Here is an 18,033-nt window from a genome sequence, read left to right on the forward strand (position 1 = left end):
TGACCCAGCTATTCCACTCCTTAGTATTTATCCAAAAGAACTAAAATCAGCATATTACAGTGATACAGGCACATCAATGTTTATAGCAGCACAATTCACAAGAGCCAAGTTATAGGACCAGTCCAGGTGTCCATCAGTGTATGAATGGATAAAAATAGCCCAGGTGCTCATCAATGGATGAAATTATGGCATTTGCTGGTTAATGGGTGGAACTGGAGAACATTATGCTAAGTGAAGTAAGCCAGACTCAGAAAGTCAAGGGATGAATATTTTCCTTCATATGCAGAAGCTAGAGCAAAATAAGTGGAAAAATGGAGGGATCTTATAAAAATAGAAGGGAGATCAATGGAGTAGAGGAAGGGGATAGAGGGGGAGAGAGTAGGGACAAGAAAAGGGGGTAACTGCAGAATGAAATTGACCAAATTATGCTATGTGCATATATGAATGTACCACAGTGAATTTCACCTTTATGTATATCTTATAAAGCCCAGTTTTAAAAAACAATAATAAATTAACAGAAGGAACACTTGTAGAATAGAGGAAGTGGAATAGGGGGAGGGAAAGAGGAAGTATTAAGCACTGAAATGGAAGAAATTATATTCCATGCATGTATGATTATGTTAAAATGAACCCCACTATTATGTGTATCTACAATGCACTAATAAAAACGTAATAAAGAAGATATACAAATGGCCAATAAGTATATGAAAACATGCTCAGCATTATTAAGGAAAATCAAATTAAAACCACAATGAGATATCACTTTTCACCTGTTATAATGGCTATTATCAAAAATATAGTTTATCATCAAAATGATAAGAAGTAACATCTAGGATGTGTAGAAAAGGGAACTCTTGTATGTTGTTGGTGGTAGTGTAAGTTAGAATAGCCATTATGGAGGGCTGGGGTTGTAGCTCATTGGTAGAGATCTTGCCTGGCATGTGTGAGGACTGGGTTCAATCATCAGCACCACATAAAAATAAACAAATAAAATAAAAATATTGTGTCCAAAAAAAATTAAAGAACAGCCATTACGGAAAACAGTACAAAATTTCTTCAGAAATAAAACTACCATATGATCCAGCAATCCAACTTCTGAGTATATACCCAAAGGAAATGAAATCAGTATGTCAAAAAGATATCTCTATTTGCCTGATCAATGCAGAATAATTCACAATGGCTAAAATATGGAATAAAACTATGTGTCTGCATAACTCAGCTTATCGTTGCTGTGACCAAAATACCTAACAAGAATCACTTAAAGGAAGAAAAGTTTATTTTGGATCCCTGTTTCAAAGGTACCATGGTCAGTTGACTCCATTGCTCTGGGTTGAAGGTGAGGTAGAACATAGAAAAGCTGCTCTGTTCAGGACAGCCAGGGGAAGAACCCACAAGAAAGATGTACCCTTCCAGGACACACCCCCAGTGACCCACCTCCTCTGACACACCCACCTGCCTACAGTTATCACCCAGTCAGTCCATTCAAATCATTAACCAAGCAAATGAATTAATCCAATGATTAGGTTACAGCTCTCAAAATCCAATTACTTCACCTCTGAATAGTTCTACATTAACACAGGAGCTTTGGGGGAACATCTTATATTCAAAACTTAGCCGTGTTATCATGGATGAATGGATAAAGAAAATGTGGTGTAGGTGCACCATTGAATACTCTTGGCTTTAAAAAAAAACAATGAAATTCTATCATTTGAAACTAGGTGGGTGAACTTAGGGGATATTATGTTAAGTGAAATAAGCCACATACCACATGATATGAAAGACACATACCACGTGATCTTATGTGAAATCCAAAAATGTTGAACCCATAGAAAAAAAGAGTAAAATGGTAATTAACAAGGGCTCGGGAGAGAGGGAAAAGGGTGGGAGAGTTGGTCAAAGAATACAAAATTTCACTTAGGAGGAATAAGTTCAAGACGCTATCATCCAACATGATAATAATAATTAATAACGATGTAAAAATTCTTGAAAATTGCTGAGAAAAAAATGGTTAGTATATGAGATAACAAATATGTTAATTAGCTCAATTTGGCAATTTGATGGTGTATACAAATTACAAAATACGTTGGCTTCAGGCCTATAATCCCACCTATTCTGGAGGCTGAGGGAAGAAGATCGAAAATTCAAGGCCAGCCTGGGCAACAAAATAAAACCCTGTCTGAAAATAAAAAATAAAAGGGCTGGGGATATAGCTCAGTGGTGATTCATATGCTTAGTATGAGTAAGACCCTGGTTCAATGCCCAGCAACAAAACAAGTGAATAAATAAAATTTTAAAACAATTTAAAAATTGCCTATGAATCAATAATTGCTGAATTTCACTGATGGGTATCTGAGGGCTTAGCATCCTCTTCTGTTTTAGAAAATGTTAGAAAGTTGTCAAAATAAACAGTCAAAAACCAAACCACTAATTACTCATATCTAATAAACCATTACCACATGGAGATAATGTTGTCAGATTTCATAATTTTTTAAAAAGAATTCAGAATTATACTAATGTATAATCTTTGGTGTTTGATGATCCAGTTTTAAATCACAAGGCACAAAAAAATAATTACACATGGAGTTTGGATTCCACACACAGCGCCCACTTTGTAATATCCAATTCAGAATTAATGGATTCTGAGACCATCTATCACAAGACTTATCTTGAGCATATAGTTATCATTATGCATTTTTTGGGGGAGGGTACTGAGGATTGAACCCACGGGCACTTAACTAATCCCCAGCCCTTATTTTGTATTTTATTTAGAGACAGGGTCTCACTGAGTTGCTTAGTGCCTTGCTAAATTGCAGAGGCTGGCTTTGAACTAGTGATCCTCCTACCTCAGCCTCCCAAGTGGCTGGGATTATAGGCATGCACCATGGCACCCGACTGTGCTTTTTATTTTTAAAATCACAACCAATTTCAAAAAAGTTCAAAGAATATCGCTCATGTACTTACTATGTAGCCTTAAGAAATCTTAACATGTTGCCATATGTGCTTCAAAAAAAAGAAAAGAAAATGCTATGCATATTATTAATGCCCTTTTTTTTTGCCTCTCCTTGATCCCATTCCCTCTCTCTCTCCAAATAACACTGTCCTGAAGTTTGTGTCCATCCTTCCTAGCCAACTTTGTAGAATTTCACTACAGCTGTTATTTATCCAAAGAACAACAAATGTGTTGTTTTCCTTTTTCTTGTCTTGAAATGAATGGTTTTATGCAGTCACACAAATTCAATTACATTTCCATTTAGCAAAAACAAACATTTAGAAAATAACTTTTAAAAGATCATTTAGAATAACATCAAGAAATAATTTGTATCTAGGAATAAACTCAAGAAAGGACAGGCTAGGGGGCTGGGGTTGTGGCTCAGTGGTAGAGCGCTTGCATTGCATGCATGAGGCCCTGGGTTCCATCCTCAGCACCACATAAAAATAAGTAAATAATGATATTGTGTCCATCTACAAGTAAAAAAAAATAAATTTTTTTTAAAAAAGAAAGGATGGCAAGACATTTGGGGAGAACAATAAACTGTATCAAAAGGCATTAAATAAGGTCTCAAGAAATGGAGATTAGGCTGGGGGTGTAGCTCAGTGGTAGAGCACTTACCTGAGCATGCACAAGGCCCTGAGTTCAATCCCCAGGACCATAAATGAATACAAATAAATAAATGGAGATAGTCATTATGTTCATGGATTGGAAGATTTAAAATTGTGAAGATATCATTTTTTCTCAATGTCATTCCAGTGATACCCCAAAAGGGAAACATCTAGAGAGGAGGAAAAAAGCACATAGAAAGATACATTTACATAAATACATATAAATGTAAACATATTTATAATATTTATATAAATATAAGGGATAAAATAAATACATTCATTTAAACAAATGTATATATAATGTATAATGTATATAATGTGCATATAATGACATATAATGTATAATGCATATTTATATAAATGGCATATTTATATAAATTTCAAAAACACACAAAAGCCAGCAAAAGATTTTTTGTTACATAAGCATATGCAAACTAATCAAACCATAAATGGAAATAACTGATAAAGGTTACAATTGAGGAAGAGGGGACAGAAACTCAAAAGTAACAATAATGTTCTTTTTCTTCTTATTTATTTATTTATTTTGCAGTACTGGAGATTAAACTCAAGGCTGCTCTACCACTGAGCTATATCCCCAGGCCTTTTTATTTTTTATTCTGATAAATGGCCTCGCTAAGTTGCTGAGGCTGGCTTGGAACTTGTGACCCTCCTGCCTCAGTCTCCTGAGTTGCCTGGGATTACCAGCCTGTGCTACCACATCCTGAAAAGTTTGGCAGTCTTTCATTTTCTCTATTCTGTATCAGTTTAGGCAACATCTAGTTCCACAAGTTTGATATTAGTGTTCAAGAGAGTTTAAAGGTGTAATATTAGAAAATATGTACTTGATCTTCTTTCCCATTTCCTGAAATCCTTGGAATCTGTGAAGTGATAATGTCTGTTGTACAATAATGATCGACTGATGACTGGCAGCCCCTAGGTAGCTTCAGGATGAAGCTTATTACCCTAAATCCCCAAGGCAGGATTAGAGGACTGGAACTTTTGCCCCACCCCCAACCTTTGCAGGGCGGGGAGAATTGCTGAAGATTTAAATTGATCACCAATGATCAATGATATAGTCAATCATAACTATGTAGTGAGGCCTCCATAAAACCACAAGGAATATAATTAAGAGGGCTTCCGGGTAGCTGAATATACAGAGGATCCTGGAGGTTGGTGTCCCCAAAGAGGGCATGGAACTTCTACGCCCCTTCCCTGACTCCTTGCCCTATGTATCTCTTGTCTCTAATTCCTCAGCACCCATTGTAATATCCTTATAATAAACCAGTAGCATAAATGTTTCCTGTGTTCTGTGAGCCACTCTTAGCAAAATAATCTAATCCACAGAGAAGGTTGTGGGCACCTTAATTTGCAGTCCAAGGCTCAGAAGCACACCTGGGGCTTGTGATTGGCATCTGAAGCTGGGCAGTCTTAGGGACTCAGTTCTTCCTTAACTTGTGGATTGGAGGTTATCTTCAGGAAGATAGCATCAGAATTGGATTGAATTACAGCTTGCCCGTTTGGTGTCTGCTAGAGGATTGTTTGCTTGCTTAGCAGGTGGGAAGATTCCCCATACATTTGGTCACAAAAATTTTTCTGTGTTGATTGTTGAATGAGAGTATAGGAGAAACAGAGCTTGTTTTCTCCTATTTTCTCAGAAAAGGAAATGTTAGAACAGAAGACAGAATATTTGGCAATAAGCTACATATAGATGACTGTCAAAACTGAAAATGAGTTCTCTTGGAGGAAATTATAAAAGATGCAAACCATAGAAGTACCAGAGAATAAACCTTGGAAAACAGCTCCTTTTACTACCACTATTCCTTACCAAAGTCAAATAACTATATAGAACAGACAAAATTAGAAAGTCATGTGCTCAATTCCCTGTTTACTAGCTGGGTGATCTTCGGAAAACCATCTAACCTCCCTGTGCTCTAGGTTTTTTTGGTTTTGTTTTGTTTTTTAATATATATATATATATATTAGTTTTGATAGGCCTTTATTTTATTTATTTATATGTGGTGCTGAGAATTGAACCCAGTGCCTCACACATATCAGGCAAGTGCACAACTGCTGAGCCATAGCCCCAGTCACAGTTTTTAAATCTATAAAATAGGTGGTGGTGAGGATTACATGAAAAATAAATGTAAAGCACTTAGCATTATGGCAAGCACATAATACACACTCAATAAATGTCACTTTGTTTTTAAATGCTGGATTAGAAACAAGAAGATCAGAGACTGAGAAGGTTGTATTTACATACATAATTGTATGTGTTAAAACTAAAGAAATGGGGCTAGAGATGGAGCTCAGTGGTAGAGTGTTTGCCTGGATATATGGAGCTCTGGGTTCAATCCTCAGCACTGCAAAATAAATAAATAAATAAAAAGAAAACACTAAAAAATGGTTTTTCTTAAGATTTTTTAAAATAAAAGCTCTCCGTTAGAGGAACTATTCAAAGCATATGATTATATGGAATATAATATTTATAAATTTTCAATTTCCTGTGCTCTGCTAATTTTGGCATAATCTGAAAATCCAAAACAAAACAAAAATAACAAGGTTTAGGACATGTAATTTTAAAAACTATTCCATCTGTATTTACTGGCAGGCTTCATTAGAGATTATGATAGGGAACAGACTAACAAATTAATCCTCTTCTTTGCCTTCCAGTTACCAAATTAAACGTCACTTTACTCATTACTTTGATCTATTTGTCTTCTAAGTAGAAGTGCTCTTTCTTTTTTCTTTTTAGTGAAAGAACCATAATAGTAAGAAAGCAATGATTCAGAGAAAATCTAAGATTTAAATTAGAAAAAAAGACTGCAAAATAAATGTTAAAAATAATTTTAAAGAAATAAAAATTTGAGAGGATGATATATCACCTACAAAGATGAGGAATAATTGAACTAGGACTTCTAGAAATGACAAACGCAATCACTAAAATTAAAAAAATTACATTTGAAAAGAAAATTTGTGACTTGGAAGACATATGTCAGGAAATTTGTCAGAATATAGCGAAAAGATATTAAGAGCTGGAAAATGTTAATGAAAAATAAAAAGGCATATAGAAAAACATGAAATAATCCAACATATACTTAATAGAGTTCCAAAAAGAGAAATTAGAACATAGAAAAAGCAAACTTCAGTACTTAAATGAACAAAGACTTTCCAGAATGGTTGAAAGACATGTATCCTCAATTACAAGGAAAACAATAGATCGTAATCCAAAAACTGAAAATAAATTTCAGCCATAAAAGCTCCCAAAGAAAACTTAAATATGTACAGCAACAAATCACCATAAACATTGCGGAGAAACAAAGACAAGTCAAATGAACAAAAATAAATGAGACTGGGCTTAGGATGTGGTACAGCAGTAGAGCAGTTGCCTAGCATGCATGAGGCCCTGGGTTCAATCCTCATGACCACAAAAAAAAAAAAAAAAAAAAAAAAAAATTGAGGCTGTGATTGTCATGTATTGCTGGTGGGAATGCAAAATGCTATAGTTGCTTTGGAAAATTGTTTTGCGATTTCTTATAAAGTTAAGCATATACTTATCATATGACCAAGATATTTCACTCCTGGGTATTTATCCTACAGATATAAAAACTTAAATGCATGAAAACCTGTGAGCATACATTCATAACAACATGATCTATAATCAACAAAACCTGAAATAACATAAATATCTTTCAGTGAAAAAAAGCATAAACCCACTAGTATATACATAAAATTGAATACCATTCAGCTATAAGAAACATACAATGAATACAACACTATGGATAAATCTCAAATGCATTTTTCTAAGTGAAGGAAGCCCAGCTTAAGATTCCATACTGAACCATTTCATTTATTTATTTGTTTATTTTTCATGGCACTGGAAATGGAATTCAGGGCCTTATTCATGTGAGGCAAGTGCTCTACCACTGAGCTATATCCCCAGCTCCTATGATATTCTTTAAAATACAAAACTATAATAATGGAGAAAAGATTTGTGTTGCCAGGGGCTAGAAGTGGGGGCAATGGTTCTATATGCTGATTGTGGAGGAGGTAACACAGAACCATCCAGGCACAGTGGCACATGTGTGTAGTCCCAACTACTCAGGAGGCTGAGGTGGGAGGATCACTTGAGGCCAGGAGTTCAAGAAAACCTAGGCAACATAATCTCGATAATTTATTTAAAAAAAATTTTTTTTTTAAATAAAACTGTACATCACACACACACACAAGCCTATTTTACTAAATGATAACTTTTTTGGTTAATAGATTTATTAAAATACATAATTAATAACTCACTCATTTAAAGTGTACAACTCATCCCATCTGATTCAAATGTATATGTCAAGGTCATTGTACTGTCATGTGTAACTAATTAAAACAAATAAAAAAATTTTAAAAAATAAAGTATACAACTCAAAGGGCTTTCATTTTTTCCTCTTTTTAATTGATGAAAATTGTATATATTTATGGTATATATCATGATGTTTTGAAACATATATGTATTATAGAATGGCTAAATTGAGCTAATTAACATATGCACTACCTCACCTATTTATTTGGGATGAGAGTACTTAAAATCTAGTCTTTTATCAATTTTCAAGTACATAATACATTGTTATTAACTACGGTCACTATATTATACAATACATCTCTTAAATTTATTCCTGCTGTCTAACTGAAATTTTGGTTTCTTTGACTATAATTTTTAAAATAAAAATGGAGGGCTCAGTGGTTATAAGTTGCCTAGACTGTGTGAGGCCCTGGGTTTGATTTACAGCACCACCAAAAACTAAAATAAATTTAAAATATGACAACATGTTATTTAAAAAAAAAAGTAAAAATGGAAAACCCAGGTCAGGTATGGTGGTGCATGCCTGTAATCCCCGAGACTCAGGAGGCTGAGGCAGGAGGATCACTAGTTGAAGGCCACTCTCAGCAACTTAGCAAGATCCTGTCTTAAAATAAAAAGGACTAAGGGATGTAGTTTAGTGGTAAATCTCCCCTGGGTTCTATCCCCAGTACCAATAAAAGAAAAGTGGAAAACCTAAATAAATTACTACCATTGAAGATATGTAAAAAGTAATTCAAGATCTATAGTTAAAAAGCCATCAGGCCCAGAAAGTTTAATGGGAAATGTTTCCTAGCTCTTTAAAGAACAGATGTTTTCTGTTCTTATATGTTAAAGTACTCACAAATACATGGTTTCCAACTCTCTATGATGCTAACTAGCATAACCCTAATAAAGATACCAGACAAAAAGAGTGTTAAGAAAGACAGAAGGGGGTTGGAATATAGCTCTGTGGCAGAGGCTTTGCCTAGCATGAACCAGGCTCTGAGTTCTGTCCCCAGCATGAGGAGGGGGAATTGGCTGGAGAAAAAATGGAATGAGGAAAGGAAGGGAGAGAGTAAGAGAGAGGTTGTGGGGAGGAGCCAACAAACCCCAAAACCATGGATTGATCTCACTTATGAGCATAGATCCAAAAATCCTAAATAAAATGTTAGAAAATTAGAATCTAGCAACATACTGAATGATACATCATGACAAGAAATAAGGGGAAACTCTCCAAAGAGTATTTTCAGGCTTTAGAAGAAGTTAATAAAAGATGGGCTCAAGGCAAGGTGATAAAGCAACACAATAAGACAGATGTAGGCTAAGGAAAAATGCTATGTACATGTGATGTATTTAAACAAGACCTGTTTTTCTACTTCTGGCAACACACAAGATATCTTCTAAATCCTCTCTTGCCTTGCACCACACACACCCACCCACACACACACACACACACACACACACACATGCACACCTCCCTGATAAAAATATAAGGGGCCATGACCCATAATGGGGTAGGGAGGAGGAACATGGGAGGAATAGAGGAACTGTAGATAGGGCAGAGGGGTGGGAGGGGAAGGGAGGGGGCAGAGGATTAGCAAGGATGGTGGAATGTGATAGACATCATCATTCAAAGTACGTGTATGAAGACAAATGTTGGTGTCAACATACTTTATATACAACCAGAGATATGAAAAATTGTGCTCTGTGTGTAATAAGAATTGTAATGCATTCCACTGTCATGTATTTAAAAAATAAAATCAATTAAAAAAAATAAGGGGCTAGTCTGCATAACTTAGTAAGATCCCCATCTCAAAATAAAAATTTCAAAAAGGGTTGAGGATGTAGCTTGGTAACAAAGTATATGCCTAGTATATTTAAAGTCCTAGGTTCAATTCCTAGCACTAGAGCCCTCCCTTTAAGTATATAGCTGCATTCAAAGGAAGTAAGGAAACTGCCAACGTCGGAAACTGTAGAGGATGCATCCAACCACAGTGGTAATCAGGCAATGATGATTACCTACCCAATGATGACTGCACTATCCCAGGTTAGATAGTTTCTTAACCTCACTAACTAGGAGATTACTTAAGTCTGTAGGCTTACAGGGTCAGGAGAGAGAAACCTCAGGCAAAGAAAGACTGGGTTCCTCCAGGGGCTACACTGTCAGTAAAATGGCAGACTAGAAGCCAATCTCTTGCCAGGAATGGAGATACAAAGAAATATGACTGACTTCCCCTCACACAGGTCAGGGTTCAAATATCAAGTCACCCCTTGCACATTAACTGTTCTGACAAAGTTTAAAACTAATCCCTATATTGCCAGACCCAATGGATACTTTCCCACCTTCATTTATTTATTTATGTATTTATTTTGCATTGTCCTGAGGTATCTGACACTGTGGTCCACTAGCTCCTCCTTGAAAGTGTCCAGCTTCAATGGCCTGTACTCTGTGGGTTCTCTTCTCATGTCCTTGGATATTTTCCTCGTCTTCATGTCCTGTTTCTCTCTCAATCCATCTGGTTCTCATCTTTGTAACTCTTCACATGATTTCTTTGATTAATTTTACCTGACCACATGGATTTAACTATAGGTACTTCTGAATCAATGCCCTAGCCCAGAATTGTCTCCTGAGCTTTAGAATTGACATGCTATTCCAAAATATAGTAAATAGTTTAAACTTCAAGGAATGACGGTAAAGGAAGGGCTTTCTGAGCTTCCTCTGTAGCAGATCCTAAGAACCTCATGTGAAAGGTGTCCTCCCTAGATCCACAGGACCAGAGCATCCTTATATTCCAAAATGGAAGGACACCACAAGGAATCTGAATGAATAGCCTTGCCAGTTATCCTCCAATTTACTATGCTTAGTCCATAGTCCTTTCTCCTATCAAAGTTTATGATTCCCCATGCTTCATCAAACCTAGTTTAAAAACGCTCAGGTTTCAGTGTTTCTTCAGGGCTTCGTTTTCTTACATGACACAGGGCTTCTGTGTCATGTAAAACTTATATGAACTTCTTTAATTTTTCTTTTTGTTGCTGTCTTTTGTCAGCCTCATATATAGAACTCTAGCCAGAGAAACTAGAAGAATCTGGCTAGTCTTGCTTCTGGGGGCCATCTGGGTAATATACTTCAATTGCAAACCTGACCTGGTCATGTAATGGAGCACAATGAGTTTGCTCCTCTGTAACTGCAAAACCAACAAGCCTAGCCAGGAGACAAGAGTAGGGAGAGCAGCAAGTAAGGAGAGAACTATAGACAATTCTCAAAGTATTATTCTCTCTGAACGAAGAAAGCATGGGGCTTTTCATCACATGTTTTTTGAAAAATGGTGGACACAAATGCCTCTGAGCAGAGAATTTAGTATGATGAGGAGCAAAGTTGACTTTAGGTCACCTAAAAAGAATGAGTCAGAGTGATTGGTCAATTTGGGCTGATTTCTTGTTATTTTCTCTGAAGGCCCTTATCTAAAAACAAACAACAAAAGCAATCAAATTGCTGGGCATGGTGGCAGTGGTGTATGCCTGTAATCCCAGCAGCTGGGGAAGCTGAAGCAGGAGGATCTCAAGTTCAAAGCCAGCCTCAGCAATGGTGAGGCCCTAAGCAACTCAGTGAGACCCTGTCTCTAAATAAAATACAAAATAGGGCTGGGGTTGGGGCTCAGTGGTTGAGTGCTCCTGAGTTCAATCCCCGATACGAAAAAAAAAAAAAAAAAAAAAAAAAACAATTTTGAAGCTGCATCATGTGTCATTTAGGGGATGTAGCTTAGTGGTAAAGCACCTGCCTAGCACATGTAAGGCCCTGGGTACAATGCCCAATACATTTAAAAAGGAGTAATGTAAAGGGGTGACAGCTCCTCTGACCTTCCCATGAGCTCCTAAGGGTTTAATCCTGAAAATACCTACCTAGTGGCTAATAGTCATTTCTCTTTTGCAACACTTCTACGGTACCTCCTTTCCTACTAAGCCCCCTAGTATGACTTTACTGGCTTGGAGTATCAAGGAAGACTTTTTTTTTTCCTTCATGGCACTGGGGATCAAAGCCATGACCTCAAACATGCTAGGCAAGAGCTACATCCCCAGTCTTTGGGAACACCTTCTTGAGCTGGTGTTTGGACATTTCTCAAGTATTTCCATACTGACTGTGCCCAGCAGATTTTTCACCAATAACCCCAATGAAGCTTGTGGTGAGCAATAGCAACCACAGTTTAAGGGAAGAGACCCCATATTTTTTAGTACTGCATCTTAGTATATCACAGAAGATCAACCAACAGGCATTTATTATCTGAAATGAATCTGAAACACACAGAGTAAAATTTTAAATCAAATAATGACATATTGATTTTATAAAAATGAGAAATGCTTTTTTTTAAAGCAAGGGAGACATCAAAGCACAAAGAAACAATCTACAAATCCCCCAAAGAGAGTCCCACCACATGGAACTAGCCAATGTCAACAAATCCAATGAAGGATTTCAGAGAATATAATAACCCAGACACCCTGAAATAATTTCATAAAAATAGAATTGGACTAGACATACTATATCTATTAGAACATATGAAATTTAATAATACTTTAATTTAACTTGAGAATAGAAGTGAAGAGAATCTGCAAGAATTTTCTGAACTGTTCATGAACATTTCTTCACCACAAGCAATATTAGTGAGCATTTAAAAGTAATTCAAACTCCCAGGCAAATGATCTGCATTTGGCAGAGCAGTTAGCAATTTCAATTATTGCGTAACTTTGGGATTGGTTAGGGAGCTCCCAAGAGAGCAGAAAAGTTTGCACTCAGAAACAAAATGTATTGAGTTAAGCAATAGGGAGTTCAAAAACAATTATTATTAAGGGTCTTACTGTTTTTTTCTTAACTTTGCAAAATTGGTTTTCATTACTTTCACTCTTGGTTCAATAAAAAAGCTTTTAAATTGGCTCTTTTTAGAATTTAATAAGCTCCTTAAAAGTGATGCAAATATTTCTTAAATCCTGAAATAAGCTTTTCACTGCATTCAGATGTGCCCATCTGAAAAGGTTGATTACAATCAATGGAATTTAACAGATGGACCTAATTGAAGGATTACTGAGTGGGCACCTTACAGCATAGGATTCAGACAGCTACTGCCCCTGTTTTTCAGGGATGTAGAATCTGGTAGAAATGTATTTATTCCTTAAATGTTTTTCACAAAAGATGACAATGTGCCTGGCACAATGCATTGCACAGTGGTTGTGATGCTTACGTCACACCAAAGATAAATGGAGAGTTAAGAGGTTCCCTTGGACTGATACAGTTATGGAGCACAAATGAGCCTCTGTCATTATCCCTCCCCACTCTGTTCCCTTAAGAACAATTAGATGATCTGCTCCTTTTCTTCCCTTAGTACCATATACATGTATGTATTGTGGCATGACTTGTATTACCATTCTCTCCCTCTGATGGGACTATGGGTATCTGGAGGGAAAGGCTTATCCTTGGACATCTGAGCAGTGTCTGGCACTAAATATTTGTTGAATTAATGGACAGAGGGATGGACGAAAGGATGAAGGACGGCCATTGGAGAATTGCCTTAAAGGATGAGGGGATTCCCAATAGACACTAATGATGGAAAGAACATACATAACAAAAAGAAGAACAAGAAGGAAGGTCCAAGACTCATTCAGGAATTGACAGAATAGTTAGACTGGCATTAGGGGTTGGCATGGGATAATGTTGAGAATGTGAATTGGCACCAACTGAAGAGAGGCTTATAAGTGAAGCTAAGGAGTGAGGATATTATTTATTAGGCAGAGGAAATCTAATTGATAGAATGGTAGATGTTGTGGTTTGGATATGAGATGTCCCCAAAAGCTCTTGTGTTAAGGCAGACATGTTTAGAGGTGAAGTTTTGGATTGTCAGGCCTAATGGGCCTAATCAGTCTATCCTAGTTGAATGGACTAAGTGTGGGTGGTAACTGTAGGCAATTGGGGTATGGCTGGAGGTATGGGTCACTGTGGGGCATGCCCTGGAAGGGTGCATTTTCCCTGCAGCTCCTCCCCTCTTCCTGGCCACCATGAGGTGAACAGTGTTCCTCTGTGACACCCTTCAGTCATTATGTCTTGCCTTACCTTGGACCCAGAGCATTGGAGTCAGCCCAACATGGACTAAACTTCTGACACTGTGAGCCAAAATAAACTTTTCCTCTTCTCAGTTGTTCTTGTCAGGTATTTTGGTCACAGTGATACAAAGTTAACTAACATGGTAGAAGAAGGTAAGTTGAGGCAGGTGGACAGATCAGGAGACTATCACAATAGAACAGGTGAGGAATAACAAGGGATATTTGAAGGGATTATGAAAGACCAAATAAAAAAATAATATGAAAAAGAATCTTCAGGCCTAGGAAACAGATTGGATTTGGAAAATAAAGGAGGAAGGCCCAAAGATAACTGAGATTTATTTCTCTGAAATACCAAAAATGGTAGCACGAATAACAGAGACAGGCAAGTCACAAGGGGATTGCATCTGGAATCAGTATTACCACAGTTTTTTTTCAGTTGTCTGGTTTCACGACTTCAAAGTAAATGGTTTCTGTTTTAAGTTAACTTATTTTTAAGATACTTAGTTTGCTTTCCATTGCTGTGACAAAATACCTGAGAAAATCAACTGAGAGAAGAAAAGATTTATTTTGGCTCACACAGTTTCAGAGATTTCAGGCCATAATCACTTGGCTCCATTGATTCTGGGCCTGTGGTGAGGCAGAACATCATGACAGGGAAGGTGTAGCAAAGCGAAATGGCTCATGTCATGACAGCCAGGATCAGAGAGAGAGAGAGAGGAAGGAGTCAGGGATAAGATAGACCCTTCCAGGGTCTCCCCCACCCACTGACCTACTTCCTCCAATTAGGCCCCACCTCCTACCATTTCTTCCTCCTCCCAATTATGAACCTATCAATGGATTTAACCATTGATAAGATCAGAGTCCTCATGATCCCATTGCTACCCCAAAGCCCCACTCTGGACATTGATGCATTGGGGACCACGCCTTCAACACATGAATCTTTGGGGAACATTCTAGATCCAAATTATAACAGATCCTTTTGAGGAATTCACAAGGAACCAGCCAATCATTAATTCTTCCAGACTCAGTACTCTACTGCAATTGGTTTCCATACCCTGAACCAAATGGTCCTGCTTTGTAGATGCTTTCTAGAAAAAGTTCTGGAGCAGTTAAGAGCCTGGACTCTGGAGCCAGGCTGAGATTCCACCCCGCCTCTGCCCTTATGAGCTATGTGACCTTGGACTGCTTATTTAACTTATCCGTGCTTCCATTTCCCCATCTTTAAAATGGGAAAATATTAACACCTATATAATAATTTGAGGATTCAATTAAATAGTAAATACCTGCTGGTTATTAACTATCAACTACAGGGAATAGGAAGAAGAGAGGTACAGGGGCTGGGGCGTGGCTCAGTGGTAGAGCACTTGCCTAGCACGTGTGAAGCACTGGGCTTGTTCCTCAGCACCACATAACAAATAAAATAAAAGTATTCTGTCCATCTGCAACTGCAGAAAAAGAAGAAGAAGAAGAAGGAGGAGGAGGAGGAGGAGGAGGAGGAGGAGGAGGAGGAGAGAAGTACATGAGTAGCATAAAAGTGAATGAGCATATTTAAGGGGTGGGAGGTAGAAGGAGGTAGAGAAGGGATAGAAGAACTAGAAGGTGGCTAAGGGAGTGCAATGTCTTAGAAAGCAAGGAAAGAGAGTCTCAAGAAGCAGGAAAACAGGGCTGGGGGTGTAGCTCTGTAGGAGAGCAGTTGCCTAGCATGTGTGTGGGCCTGGGTTTGATCCCTACTACTATCAAAAGAAAAAAAAAAACACCAAGAAACAGAAAGTCAACAGGTACAGATTCTGCCTAGGATTAAAGAAGAGAAGGCCACTGTATTTGTGAAGTTGGGGGTCTTTGCTGATTTTTAAGAGATCAACTTTTGAGTTTTCAACTTTTGAGTTTCAAAAATCTGGGACTCGTATTGTCATACAGTAATCATAATACAAATTCTTAATGATGATGATTAGTAAAAATCAAGAGTAATATAGTCCTGAGCCTCAAAGTTCAGAAGAGAGACTTCTTCACTAAATCAGTTATAATATTTAGATTCTCTAAGTTTTGACAGAACATGCTGGCCTATTTGTTTGTTTGTTTGTTTGGTTTGGTGGTGGGGACTAAACCCAACCACAAATGTGTGCTAGGCATTTGCACTACCAGAGATTTTTTAAAAAACAAAAAGCAGGTTCTGCTTAGATTGTATATTTGAGGCATATCAAAAGAGGAAGCTATATTGAGAGAGTGTCTAAGAGTATAAAGTAAGAATAACTTTTAAGTAAGGTCATAAAACATCCAAATTCAGTGTTTGAGAGTGTTTCAGGGTCCCCCAAACTACCTTCAGTTTCCATGATTTGCTAGAACAACTTTAGGACCTAGCATATAATTGTACTCATGACCACAATTTATTATAGTGAAAAGGACACAGAAAAAAAATCAGCAAGGGAAGACACAAGGGGTGAATTCTGAGGAAGATCAGACACAAATTTCCCAGAGTCTTCACTTACTGGAGTCTCCCAGGATGCATTGAATTCCCTCAGCAATGAGTTGTGACAGCCAAGTGTAAAATTCTAACTACCAGGTAAGCTCACTAGAAACAGCACTCAGGGATTTTACTGGGGGTTGGTCAGGTAGGCACCCCCTGCATGGCACATCCCCAAATTCCAGATTCCCACAAGGAAAGCAGGCGTTCAGCATACACTATATTATTTGCAAGAACAATTTAGGCACAATGAGTCACTTCTATTGGTTCTAGAAATGGTGGGAAGCTGGGGGTGTAGATCAGTGGTAGAGCACAAGCTTAGCATTTACAAGGCCCTGGGTTCTGTCTCCAGAACCAGAAAAGAGAGAGAAGAGACAAGAGTTGGGGGGGAGTGGGGGGAATGGAGGGAGTGGGGGTTGGGGGGAGTGGGGGGGCAGGGAGAGAGGAGGGAGAAGAGAGGGAAGAAAAGAAATATATACAGTGGGAATTCTCCTGAAACTTGAGTTCCCAGATGTCAGCAAGGGCCAACCTTGGAAGCAGGACTTTCTAGACATAAGCAGCAAGGCATTCTTGTTTTGTTTTGTTTGCTGCACCGAGGATGATATTTTTCCCATGAATATTTTCTTCTCTCCCCATGGGTTGACATCATTTTCCCGGACTCTTAAGATCTAAAGTAAAGGCCTATGAGTACAATGAAGTGACACACATTGGGATTTGAGGGGTGTGTGTGTGTGTGTGTGTGTGTGTGCGCGCGCACGCGCGCTCACGCCTGCCTGTGTGTTTGTGTGTGCATATGTGTGTGTTCTTAAAATAGTCATCATAACTAAAAAAGCCTAAACATCGTGAGTTGCAGGGGCCTGTCTGGAATCTTTCCTTTATGGCTAATACATTTTGAAGCCCTTACCCGGATGAGTAATTACAAGAAAGTGTGGTGCCTACTGTCAATGTTCTATTTTTAAGTATTCCCCAGCCATTCGAATTTGCTTCAGCTGCCCTTAACATCCGTTTTCTATATACAGGTACTTGGTAAAAGAACAAGAAACACACCTCTGAGCAACATTTTTTTTTCCTCATTTCAGTCACATTTTTTTTCTTCACCTGTTGTGTGTCGAATGGTGACTACATTTTTAGTACTGAGTTTGCTTGTAGGTCTAATTCATACCTTTCTTCATTTACTGTGTGGTTGATGTATCAGCAACACCCAGTCCTATAGAAAGCAAGGCCAAAGCTCCCATGGCAAGGAAATAGTCGAAATCAATGATAATCACATTTTATTCAATTAAGACTCTTACTTCCTGAGAATTCTTCTCTGTTATCTGGTGCCTGAATTTTACAATTCAATTACCTTCAACATTTAGTCCTAGGAGTTTGCTCTTCCTGCATCTTCTCTTCTTCCTATCTTTGTCTCCCCCCAACTTATTTGCACTGATTTTGTATTTGTTTTATATTTATTCATGGAATAAACATGTATTTAATATCTATCATATTAACTATTTCTAGATATTGAGTATACAAGTAATAAAAAAAAACAAAGTCAACATCTTCAAAGAGTTAAAAA

The sequence above is a fragment of the Callospermophilus lateralis genome, chromosome X (assembly GCF_048772815.1).
Source record: "Callospermophilus lateralis isolate mCalLat2 chromosome X, mCalLat2.hap1, whole genome shotgun sequence".
NCBI lineage: Eukaryota > Metazoa > Chordata > Mammalia > Rodentia > Sciuridae > Callospermophilus > Callospermophilus lateralis.